The sequence below is a fragment of the Brachyistius frenatus genome, unplaced genomic scaffold (genome assembly GCF_029030835.1).
Source record: "Brachyistius frenatus isolate BFR_SWC_R1_liver_20210118 unplaced genomic scaffold, ASM2903083v1 Contig_10, whole genome shotgun sequence".
NCBI lineage: Eukaryota > Metazoa > Chordata > Actinopteri > Embiotocidae > Brachyistius > Brachyistius frenatus.
In genome coordinates this window covers 6230719-6243730 of record NW_027210609.1, presented here as the reverse complement: position 1 = coordinate 6243730, position 13012 = coordinate 6230719, and the positions used below count along the sequence as shown (strand labels likewise).

Sequence of the window (13012 nt, the reverse complement as noted above, 5' to 3'; positions counted from 1 at the left end):
GGAGCTGTTGTGATCGTCCTAGTGTGTGTTTGAAGGAAAGAGCGAGAGCGAGGAAGACGAAAGAGAGCAGAGAAGATGAGAGAACAAAATAGTTTTTCATCCCAAGGCTTATAATTCCGCCTCCTATCTGAAAATTGATGCTGGTGTGGAAAAAGCACATCAATCTCAGCATCAGATATTGTGCCGCAGTAACAGGAAAAGCCTCACTGAACTGTACGCATACAGCGGTGGCCACGAGAGGTTCGACTGAGAACGATAAGAGAATCTACAAGAGCAGCGATGCTTGGATGTTCACACGGCCTCGTACAGGGTTTGAGGCTGAGCATGCCATGAAATTGATCCCTTTGGAATATTACAAACATTCACTGCAACCTCCCTCAACCCAGTCGTCGCCAATGGAGAGGTCAGAATCTGTGATGCGATTTCGTAAGCTGTATCGAAATATATTGTATCTTGTTGGTTAAACTGGAATCTATAATAAAAACCTGCACACTTCCGCAATCTCACCAAGTCGTGCGGAGATGTGTGTAAAGCTACCTCACTGGTTGATTCAACAAGCCTGCCTGGAAGCTTCCTGTATTTTTCTCCTTGTACAGTGTGAGCATATTCTCCAGAACATACTGCCACAAGTGATCTTTTGGCAGAGCACAGGACAAGAAACACCTCTTCATGACACTTCGAATTATTCATAAATCTAATTTCTTTACACCGGGGTTCATTTGATTACCATGTTTTACACCGTGGTTCTGTCACAGTTAAGCTCTGTTGTTTTCCGTGTATCAACAACCTCCCTCCCCATCTGATGCCCTCAGTCATGTCAACATCAGTTGATGTTGTGATACCTGATGTCTTCAGCTCTAACTGTCAGATACCAGCTGTTTGTCATTATTATCACAAGTGGGGGAACTACACAGCAATTATCAGTGAAAATAAAAACAGTCTTGAATTGAAATATCTAAAATAATCTTTCCAAACGTTGTTCAGATACAAATGAATTTTAAAATTAAGAGAGTCCTTTCCCATATTTTGGATCCATATGATCTTAAAACTTGTAATACATAAAGTGAAATAAGTTATGTCGAACGTTTCATGTCTAATATTAATTGTTGTATTATTCTAATATTTTGAAACGTTTGGCATTTAAAACCGTTTTCAAAGGTAGTTATTTCTGATCCCGTCGATGGACCAGTGGCCACCAAGAAAAGCACTAACGAGCCCGACTGACCTCCGACCTGACATACCCAGCTCAAGACGTTCTCCGTTTCCTCTCGCACACCGCCGCGCTTCATCTGTTCGTCATATTAAAATGTAGCTGATAAAATAAACTGCATAAGAACAAATAAAAGTGAAATACTCTGTATGTATTTATAGTGCACGTACACTGCGCATTATTGACTGCCAGAGGGGGCGTGTTTGAGTGGATAAAAGAGAAGCATGAACCACAGCTACCCCTGAGCTAATTCTGTCACGGTGGAAAGAAAACACAAGTACCCAGATTTCTGTCTCTCATTCTCATCTCGTACATCAGATCAAGGCTCAGAGGCTGGCTTCTGCACAACGCTTTTAATGACGTTTTGAGAACAGGAGTCTGCTTTGAAGAGTCCTCAGCTCTTCCATTGTTGGGCTCTCGTAATGAGAAACCTAACCGGCACTCCATGTCGGGTCAGAAAATCCACCCCACCTCCGATTGTTAACATGATGAGGGGCAGGAGGGCAGAAAAAAAAAAAAAACGGGCCAGAATCATGTAAACAAACCACGGGAGGAAATCGTCCATCTTTCAATTAAAGAAAAAAATAAAGACAGAACCAGCCCTCCTCCATGAGGCGCAAGCAGCGACCTTTGACATTAATTGCCAGTCTTATTGAGTCCGATTTGTTTGATTATAATCACATCAGGGCTGCAATTCTCTTTCTTTCCCAATAAAGATATTACAGGCGTAGAAAATAACAGGCCCATTTTTAAAACCCGTATTACATTAGCCCAAATTACAGTCCAATGATTACAGGCACGAGGTGGAGCTGGACAGCAAAAGCAGGGGGGGGGGGGGGGGGGGGGGCAGGAGAAAAAAAAAAGTTATTGCTACGGACCCTCAGGCACCACTGGAGATGGAGAAAGAAAAAAATCTGCCAAAAAAAAAAGAGAGAGCTCCCCTGCTACCCTGCTCCCCTGGGAACCAAGGCTTAGAAGTGGGGCTTCTCAAAATCTGCAATTCCCCAACCTTTTCACTGGGCACACGGTTAAGGGCTTGAAGAATTTACTTCTTTGCTGCTGTGCTCTGCTGGAGAAGGAGTTGATGGGAATTCAGCACAATGATACAATATTGAGAGTGAAAGCTGCCAAATAAAGACTACCACAAGGAAAAGCAACACAGACAGAGATTGAGGGAGGAGAAAGAGAGAGAGAGACGGAGGAAGGTTGGTAGAAAAGTCTGATGGCCAACAGAGCTTACAGCCACCTCCATGGAAGAGTGAATTTCTCTGCTGAAGCGCTTCTCCACTCAAACCTAACTGTCCTCAGTGTCCACAACACTTTAAGAGCCAGCAGGAGAAATTCTCAGCCAGAGTCTCGTGACTCCTTTGCTGTATAGAGAATAAGTTCAGGGTGGACAGGAACATCTGGCCTTAGAAAATACAGGTTTCCTTGCATATGTCGTCCTTAAATAACAAGTACTCTGGGAATCAAGTGGGATTTATTTCAAAATGTAAAAAAATAATAATAATCTTGAAGTGTCACACTTCTCTACACACTAAAAGGTTTGTTTACATCAGTGGTGCCCAAACTCAGAGCAATCCGAGTAGGTAAAATATAACAAACAAAGGAGGGAATTTAAAGAGACATTATTCCCCACAAACTCTGTTGTTTATATCAAAATCTGCACCACAGGTTTAGCAGAAAACTGTATAACTACTTTTCTCAACGGCTATTTTAAGCTTCCACAAACAATCATCACTCTGTGTTTGGATGTTTCATGCTGAAATGCATCTTGGGAGCTGTACTGTAGTTAAAGTGTAACGTGCCCCCTGGCTATCTTGTTTTATTGACCTCCAGAGGTTTAACCTGCTGCAGTGATGTAAAAGATGTATTCCAGCACAATGTGACATCACCGGCAGTGTGGAAACAGGCGTAATGTCCCCCCCCCCAAAAAAAATACTTGAACGCGAAGCCACTATTGGAAAGATACTTAAAGATAAGTACAAGCTGTTTATTCTGGGTGTAAACGGGAACGTCGGATGAACTTTACATGGTTGTCTGTGAACACTGGGCAGACAACGGTGGCAGCTGATATAATACAATGAACACGCACGGAGTTAATTGAGCAGCAGGAGATACAGAAGCCTGCGCACACGTGCACGATGTGCCCACGTACATCACTCACACAACCTCTCAGGAAAACACCTACTTCTACAAACACTGCTGCACCCCAACTCTCTCTCTCTCTCTCTCTCTCGCTCGCTCTCTCTCCCTCTCTCTCTCTCACACACACACAGCCAAACATGCACACAGCAAATCAGCATGAATAAATAAGAGATGGAGTTGCGCTTCAGAGCCTAATCTCTCAGGAAAAAAAACAGCTTGCCGCATCGGCGAGGATCAGCCGGGGCGAGTGAGTGGGACACTGCTGGCTCCCACAAAACCAATTTGCTTGTTTATTGTCTTCGTGTTTAGTCTGCGGTTAGAGTTCATTTCAACCAGCCCACCTTGGGCATGCTCCTTTAAATGGCATCTATAAAACATGGGATGTGCTCTCCTCATGTCCTCCTCCTACTTGTACTCCTACTCCTCCTCTTTACATGACGGAGCTGCACACGAGCGTCACAATGCTGCATTTCGTTTGCTACGGTGGGGCTTTGAATTTTCCCTTTAAGCGCCCGACGGATTCACCCCAGCAGCTCAAGCCGACGCTTCGAGAGGTGGAACAAACTGTGCTTTCTAAACACATTAGACTATGAAACACCAGCGAGCAGCGAATCTTAAGGTGCTGAAATCGTGTGTAATCATGTAGCTAGATGGCTGACTTCTTATTGTTCCACTAAACCAAATCTGCAGGGCTGGTGGTGAATACAGAGTTTCTGAAATGATGCAATACCCGGGATTTTATGGTTAACTCCTGGTGCTGCTGTGCCATGTAGTCTGTGACAACACGCTGGGCTGTCATATGTACTGTACATGTATCCTGCATAATCAGGCATGCTCACACCACAGGAAATGCAAAAAAAAAAAATAAAAAGTCAGCCTCACAGGGAGACATCTGAAAGCACTGCAACATAAAGAGGCAATCTTAGACGTGCCGCTACACAGCACCATACATGGATGTATAAAGTGCAAAAACTACAGTGCATGTTGTTGTGTCTCATACAAACACAATCCGGCCTCTTCTATTATGCCCTATTGATCTGACAGAGGGAGCAGGAAGCTGGCGGGGAACACAAATACTGCCTGAGGTGGCTCCTTAAAACTAGAGACAAGCCTCTTATCCATGGTGTTCTCTTCCTCTGGAAATCACCTGGTGGCTTATGCATATCAAGTACTCTCCAAGCCTCAGTCTGCGCTCTGCCTTCTTCAGGCACTGCTGTTTGTTGCAATGTCTGTGATGGTGGCTTTACAAAAAAAAAAAAAAAAAAAAAAAAAAGACGAAATTGTAAACTAATCTGTCTTCCCTCTGCAAGATGTTTATTTTGCAGAGATGCAGTATTTTTTTTTCTCACCTCCACACAGCAGGAGCCACCACATCTGTTTCGCCACTTGTTGGACAAACATGTGTGCCAAAGCGCAGTGTGGCAAAGGTTTGGTGGCACAACTTTATTTTACAGCTGCGTAACAAATTCCCACTTCTCACAACAGCCACTGCAGAGCGAGCAAATCTTTTTTGAGTTTCCAGTGTTACTGCCAAATACAGTGGAACTGTCACAGGAATCCCATCTCCAGTAATCCCAGGGTGGCCTTTGCTCTGCCTGTCAGCAATACCAACCAATAACCCTGCACAATAAAAACCCTCCAGAACAACAGTGTGCAGCTTCAAGGGCTACTGACGGCGATCTATAAAACAATATAATGGGCTGCCTTGACAGTGAGTGTGAAAGGGAAGATCTACGTCTCCTCTGACTCTCTGAGGGAACTTCAATTAATCACAGCAGAATTGTATCACCCTGCAATAGGAGTGTAAGGTTATTACCATGCCCGTATTCCGCAGGATGAAATGCGATGATGGCACTAATTGAGGGGGAAGAAAAAAAAAAGAAAAAAAACAGCTGACCGCACAACACTTGTCAAAGGGATGAAGGGCAGATAAAAGAACAAGGAGATAGACCGGGATGGAAAAAAAAAATAAAGAAGAAGAGAGAAAGAGACAAAGTGGGAGGGGGGGAAAGAGGGGAAAGACGGGGGGTCGCAGAAAGAGAAATAGTCACAGTGGTGTGTAAGCATAATCATAAATGTCTACAGTCTGTGTGCAGAGCAGCTGACAGCAAACACAAGAGACATCTCACGTATTCACAAAATAATACAACAAAATAACAGCACTGGACTTTTTCTTAAGACACAAACAAGCTGCTTACAGCTGGAGCTGCTTCTGTCTCTTGGAGTTGAGGGGAAGCACAGCGGGCCAGGATGTGAGCTCCAGGTTTAATTTGGCTATAGTGCTTCACGGTGGGGAGCCATGTTTATGTCTGGGGTTACCTGAGCCAAGGTACAAGTGATGGAAACGGAGAGATAAAGGAATATTATACCGTATTTAGTTTGTTTTTTGTAGAGAGATAGACAGATAGAGAGACAGACTATTGTCAGTAAAAGAAGATCAGAGGTTTAACGCTTCATTTCTAAAACCATAATCAGATGATCATTTGTCTGAATGCAATCCCTCATTTGGGATGATCACTTTGTGTTTTAAAACTAAAAAAAAAAGGAAGTTTCCTGCATGTATTTGCACATAATAAGGAGTTAATTTGGTTCCTTGGTCCATCCGAGTAGGCAGATATCTCAGAGGGGAAACTTTTTGTCGATTTTAAGCAGTCACTGATGGTTTCATGTTGCTGCACAGATCTGATTTGCTCTCAATCTTTAAACAATATGAATTTGAACCTGCCCGCGGCTACACCTGTACCCCACCTTAAGTTATTAGTTTCCAGTAGCCTATAACTATATATATATATCACAGTGGAAACAATCAATAGTTTAATTGATACGCCAACTTAATCATAGATTTGACTGCTTGCCACTTGGCTATTTCGCAGTCGCACGTGAGCTGCGAGGTTTTTAAAAATTCACAACCACAAGTCATTTTGTAGTCTGTTAAAAAAAAAAAAGTCTCGAGTTGATGGAACAAATGAATCAAAGTACGATGTGAACGTACCTGTCGTTGTTCTGTCAGTTAATCCCGGGAAACGTCCCTTTCATTTCATTTCTCCATTGTCAACCACAAAAACCAGAGAGCTCTTCTTCAGGGAAATGCCATTTCCTCGTCGCTTCAAGACGCCCCCGACAACACATAACCTGCAACACACTGCTCTAATGTCAAAGCTCTCCTGACGCACAATCCCCGAGTCAAAGAAGTCTAAATTGAAGCTGCTGGCTACTTGCAGGCGGTTGACTTGAAAGTCTATAAAAGTTGCTGGTCCTCCGGCTCTGACTCACAACTTCCCATCCGCCAGAGCGCCTCGGCAGCTGGACACCACGCCGGACTGTCACTCATAGTTTCTGCATTCAAGCACGGTGGGTTGTTGTTGGTTTTTTTTCACAATCCTCTTTTCTTCCACATACTGCTTGCAGTCGGGTTTTGGCAGCGTCTTCGTGCAGTTAGAGAAATGGATTTTGAGGTGTCCGACGGATGAGAGAGCAGCCGGATTCATCGCAGTGTGTGTGTGTGTGTGTGTGTGTGTGGGGAGCCCGGTGGTGCTGCGCCGGTGTTTGAGCGCCATCCAGTGGTGGTGTGCGGTGGAGGCGACAGGAAAGAGTTCAACCAGCTTCAGAAGATGGTAAACCGGATGAGTGCCCTCTTGAACGCAACAGCGAACAAACTACAAAAGAAGAAGAAAAAAAAGAAAGTGCTTCAGAGCATAAATGTCTTAAATTTCGTCAGAGTAATTTCCAGGAATATTTGTGCCCTTTTAAGTTGATAGATCCGATTTAATATGATGTTTTCAGCTCTAATGTTTAGATACAAACAAACTAGAGAGACCAGTTTTTTGACGTAGGAAGTGCTTTGAGCTATTTTGGATCAGCGTGTGGGCGTAAAAAAAGATGTAGGGGCTGTGTAAAAATTATTTAGGTAAGGAAGAGTGCTAAATTTAGGCAATAGGCTCTCTTTAATTTTATAACGACACTCCCCAGTATTATTATAAGGACATTCGCAACTTTCTCCCCAGTATCTCAAAATAGTACATTTTCTATATTTAAAAACACATCTTCTGAATTAAACAATAAATCGTTTGCCCATTTCCTTGACAAGAACACAAAGACGTGTTTCATAAATCTCACAGTTTTCTGTGTCTTCAAAAGCTCAGTCAAAATAAATGATAATATTGTTGAACAATCATGGTCATGCTCTAAAAAGAAAAAAAACAACTGACTGTCAAAAGGAAATGGGAAATTAGGTCTCCTGTGTTTTGCTGTCATCTCACCTCACTTCCTCTTTTTTTTCTCATCAAAAATGCAGCTGCTGGAGGGCTTCGTCTTCTCTTTGAATAAAAAAAAAAAAAAAAAAGATGTTAAATAAATCTTTTTTGTAGCCACCAAATGTGAGTGAACGGCGAAAAGGTGAAAATTATGTGCCGCAATATTTTTACAACCCATATTTAATGCAAATGGGGAAAAACATTGCTCTGTGGTGCACATGAACACCCCGCTTTGTTGTAATCTATTTGATCTGTCTTTCTTTAATAGATAGAAATGAATAGAATCCTTACAGGGTAAGAAAAAGAAGATCCTCCCCTGTTTCAGCAAAGAAGACCACCGTAAGCAAAAATAGAAAATGCAAAACCCTTCCCCCCTTTTTTTTTTTTTTTTATTCCACCCGCACAACACAATTTGTGCAAACTTCCTCACGCTAAAGAACTTTAATATCAGGCACCCGACTTCTCACAGAGTGTACGGTTACACAACAATTTGTCTCTCAACATTCAACTTCCACTCTCCTCAAGCATTACTGTCCGGTCTACACAGGCTTCCCCGCTGTAATTGCATTATCATCTCTCCATTTCTCAAACAGTCTCTTTCCTCTGGCCCCTCCGAAAGGCAGGAACGAGTGGAATAATCAATACCTACCTTTGGAAACGCCTGTAGAGACGGGAGACAAGCATTTGGATTTGATTGATTTTGGACCACCCTCAGACAGTGTTATCATCATAAAGCCAAAGCCATCTGCCTCCATACACACACGCACACACACACACACACACACACACGCACGCGCACACGCACAAGCAAGCAGAATCAAAGGGTAAAACACACAAATCCCTGCAGACAGTACAAAAAAATGTCAGCTCATTACCACTGACCAGGAGGCCGGGCTATAACATTCAAGGCAGATATGAGGACCAGCGCCCGGTTTCACATGATAACACTTGAACAGAAATGCAGTTATTTCTATTCTATTTGCATCATTTATATGATGTGATCCCCAAAGTCATCAAGTTTCCTCCTCACTTTGTGTCTCCCACACACACTGAGCGAGGAGGTGACCCCATTAATCTTTAGTGCATTGTATAGACCTATCCTGTCACACCCGACACTGTGGTTTGTGACACAGCTCCGCTCATTAAATCATATGACAGGATGAGGTCAGCCATGAGGTGAGGGAGTCTCAAGCTGCGTTAGAGCCGATAAAGCCTGAAGTGTAAGCCTCTGTTAGAGGGCTCAGCTGTAGGTGGCAGCTGAGGTGACTTATAAGGTAATACCTGTTGGTGAGCATTTGGCATCAAAACCTAATAGAAGTCTCTGGTTTTGTCTCTTTGAGGTCACGCCACAGGGAGGAACACACATCCGCTGCACTTGAGGCGTCATGTGATTTGACAGCTTGTGGAGGAAACCTTGCTGCCTTTGTAGGTCTGGTCGCTGTAGGTGGCACCTTGCATAACACTCATCATCCCTTGCTTGTCATCCTGTGATTACTTTCACTTCACACAGGGAGCAGGAGTTGTTGGGGCTCCGTGGCTCAGCATTGATTCTGGTAGTTCAGCTTAAAATAACAGAGACCTGCAGGGAGCATTGCGAGCACTCTGTCTGAACCCTCACGCGCCTCCATTGCGGAAGTGTGTTTGAAGACAGTGAGGCATCTAGCAGAAAATTGCAAGGGGAAAAATAGGAGGCATTATGGCCTCAGGAATAGAGATCTCCATCAATAATGCAGAGGAAGCGGCAGTTAATGCCCCCTTTAATTCAACAGGTCTGGAGACACCGACACAGTCATTCTTCCTCAGCTGCAGATGCTCGATGAGAGGCAGCTACATCAGGCTTTATGGCTTTGTGTGCGGTTGCTCTGCCGCGCTCTTCGGCCGACCTCAATCCCGATTGCAGAGCCATTAATGGGTTTTCATCAGGGGCCCCCACTAATGGAGTTTCCAACTTCAACAACACTCTCAGATACCAGTGGGGCGCTGCAACTGCAGAGAGAGAAATAATGTCCACATAAAGTAAGAATATATGAGCTCAATTTAGTGTGAACGCCGAGGGTACACCTTTTACGAACAAAAGCAGGGCATCGCCAAAACAGAAAGTGTTACATAGCAAAAACTAACTCTAACTTGTGTTGTCCTGCAGGTCTGGCATTCAAGTGGAACACAAGTAAAGATATTTGCTATCAAAGTAATAAAATGTCAAATATGTCAGTGATGTTCCTGTCCTGAGATTTTAGTTTTTCAGAATGTCATCATAAGAGCATCCTTAAAACATGGTAAAATAGTTTAACAATAAATCAACTGATTCAAAGAAAGGCGGAGGAGGCCACATATTCATTAATCTGATGCAAACTTTATATTTTAATTGGTGGTGGAGTCAGTTTCTTTACTTAATTAAAAGTAACAATACGCAAATAGTCCTTTACAAGCAAAAGTGTTACATTCAAAATCTTACTTAAAGTATGGAGATATTGTCAGTAAATGTATTGTATTTGTCGAAAGCACAAGTAGTAGTTCTGTGGAAAATTGGCCCTTGTAAGCGACGTGTCATTATCTGACAATATTGGATTGTTAATACTTGTGATTCAGTGTGTAGGAACTCTCTTCAAATTTGGCACAAACGTTTACTTGGACTCAAGGACGAGGTGATTCGATTTTGGTGATGCAGGTTCAAAGGTCAAGGTTGCTCTGATCTAATTTCTATCCCCTATTGAGAATCAGACATATCAGGAATGTCTTGAGAGGCTTTCTTCAAATTTGGCACAAACGTTCGCTTGGACTAAATGATGAACCAATTAGATTTTAGTAAGGTTAAAGGTCACTGTGACCTCACAAATCAGATTTGTGGCAACTCAGGAAGTCATTTGCTAATTTTAACAAAAGTTTACACAAATGTCTAAAAAGATAACACGGTGAGGCGATGCCATTTTATATCCAAAAGGTAAATTTCCCTGTGACATCATAACGTTCTGGAAAAAAAAACGTTTCTGGGTCAGGAACAGAAGGGGAGATGGTGACCATATTTAATACTTTGTAGGATACTGAATAGGTGACACTCATCTTGGGTGTCCACCTTGATGGTATAGATCTTCTAAGCTTTCAGGTTAAAGATGTGTAAGTATCCACGTTTGAGAATTTATAGCTTCTCCATAGCATCCATATTCAAAGCATTGTCTACTGTGAGTCAGGTTTATCGACCAAGCATGTGAGCACAAGGATTCCTTCACAGTCTTCATCACATATATTATATGAGTCTACACAGACATTAATGTAAACTGTAACTTGATCAGCTGGTGGAGGCATACAACGAATAACTAGTTTTCTTTGTAAAACATTGGATGTTGTGACTTTTTTGGGCCTATATTACAAGTTTGACCAGGCAAAATCACTGGAATGCTGCAAATAACTTATGGACAGGCATCACAAGCCAAAAACTCTGGGAATCACAGAAATAATATGTAAAAAATAAATCCTATTTCATGAGGTGATTGTGTGTTGTTTTGTGTAGAATGAAAAGTAACTAGCACCTAAAGCTGTCAAAAAGATGTAGTGTTGGGAAAGGTACAGTATTTAACTAAATATAAAAGTTTACAGTTGCATAAAATGGTAACTTTAGCTGTCAAATAATGCATGCATAAGAAAAATGAAAATAGTGCCTTAAAACCTAATACAAATATGACATTTCAGTTATGATTTGAGGTTTTCCCCTCTTTTCCTTGATGTCGACCTGTGAACCAGTACCTCACTAGAATACAGTACCGGTGTGTTTTCCTTCTACGTCTTTTTTTACGTGATTCAAAACAAAGATGAGATGAGATGAAAACCTCGTTGAGATGAACATTTTTCGTGGTGTAGATCTGACTACAGAGCATTCACTTCGCGCTGTCACACCATAAAATATGAACCTTAGATGTCTTGTTTTTCCTTTGTCTTGTTTTCCGTCCTGACGATCTGCATATCAAATGTCTCTTCTCACCAGGGATTTTTAAACTGGGACTAACATCTGCTATCACCACCTCATGCACACCTGCAGAGGAAGCTAGAGGAATCATAGAAACAAATTCTCCTGTCATTTCTCTGTTTCACTAGGATTCAGGGTTGTCTGCCTCAGCAGCCCCTGTCAGAGAGGTAGTGGGTCATTCATCAGGAAAGAGATTAAATCTTCATCCTCTGCCACTGGATGTTGGGAGTACTTTATCTTTGCAAGAGGAAATAAAAGTCAAGAAAAAAAATCCATCCTTTGAGGCAAAGGAAATCATTTAATTTCCTTTTATCACTTGCCAGCATGTAGTGTTGTAGGCAGTTTGAAACAGAACAGCTGCTTTTACAAAAATGTGATGAAAAGATGTGTTAACATACAAACACGTTTCATACAGAGTCAGATATTACATGCAGGATAAACATGATCTCAACTGTTTAAGAGATGACAAACATACCAACAAACACAATGAAGGAAAGATTCCTATTAGTTTCTTGTTCAACATCAGATTGTTTTTCCTTTTCAAGTTTCTTTTCACCTGGTAGTGTTTTGGCTCCATCTAATGGAGAACATATGCTGGCGCAAACATCTCTCATGGAAATTACAGTATACACAACCTTAACACAAAGCAAAACACATTTTCAGCTTTCTTTTTACTTCACTTAACACAGTTTTGTGGTGGCAAAGCATGGGAAATATATAGATTTATTTCACAAAGTAATGTAGACAGAACTGATTAGATTAGATTCAGACTATTTAGTCAAATAAATGAAGCATCGCCAACAAATATTCCAATTCAAGTAGAAATCCTTTCAAAATTGAGTCATATTAAAGAAATACTGCCATCAAAATATTGTTAGTATGAAAAGTCAAAGCACTCATTGTGCAGAGTGGGTTATTTGCATGTTCTGGTTATGTTACTGGTGTATCATGCTTGATGCATTGCATGAGCATCCTTTTAATGTTAGTTATTTAAGGGCTGAATTAACTTTAACGTCTCTATATACTGTTGTTTACACTGTGATCATAGTCTGTGATATGACATCATATTTCCAAAGTCATCATAGGTTATGAGCAGTAAAATCTTAATATGTAAGAAATCTCAGCTGTGGAAAAAAATGCAATGAAATTAAGTGTACAGTAAAATGAAAATAGTTGAGTACCTCATAAATTTACATGCGTATATTAAGTGAGTAAATGTACTTTGCATCACTGAAATAAACAAATCAGCACAAACCCAACGTGGTTTGACGCTGTGTTGCTTTCAGTTGGATTGGCGGAAGAAATAAATAACAGTCGATAATATATGAGTATTGCTGCAGATGACATGCAGCTCTGATGTACACTGCACTGCTACAATAGTAAGTGCTGCAGAAACAATGCAGAGATGGTAACAGAGAATAAACCGTGTGTTTCAAGACA

General features: G+C 41.6%; 1 protein-coding gene across 2 annotated transcripts in view; it reads right to left on the bottom strand.

Annotated features, from left to right (window-relative positions):
* The window catches only part of tafa3a (TAFA chemokine like family member 3a), an 89521-nt gene extending 82688 nt beyond the window's left edge, over positions 1-6833 (bottom strand). Inside the window, exons 1-2 of one of the 2 annotated variants that reach the window (XM_069691099.1) lie at positions 6351-6833; positions 5557-5677 (exon numbers count right to left, since the gene is read on the bottom strand). The gene's annotated coding sequence lies outside the window, so the exon portion shown is untranslated. The remainder of the gene's footprint in view (positions 1-5556; positions 5678-6350) is intronic. The other variant, XM_069691098.1, reaches the window with a different exon arrangement.
* Positions 6834-13012: the final 6179 nt, after the last annotated feature.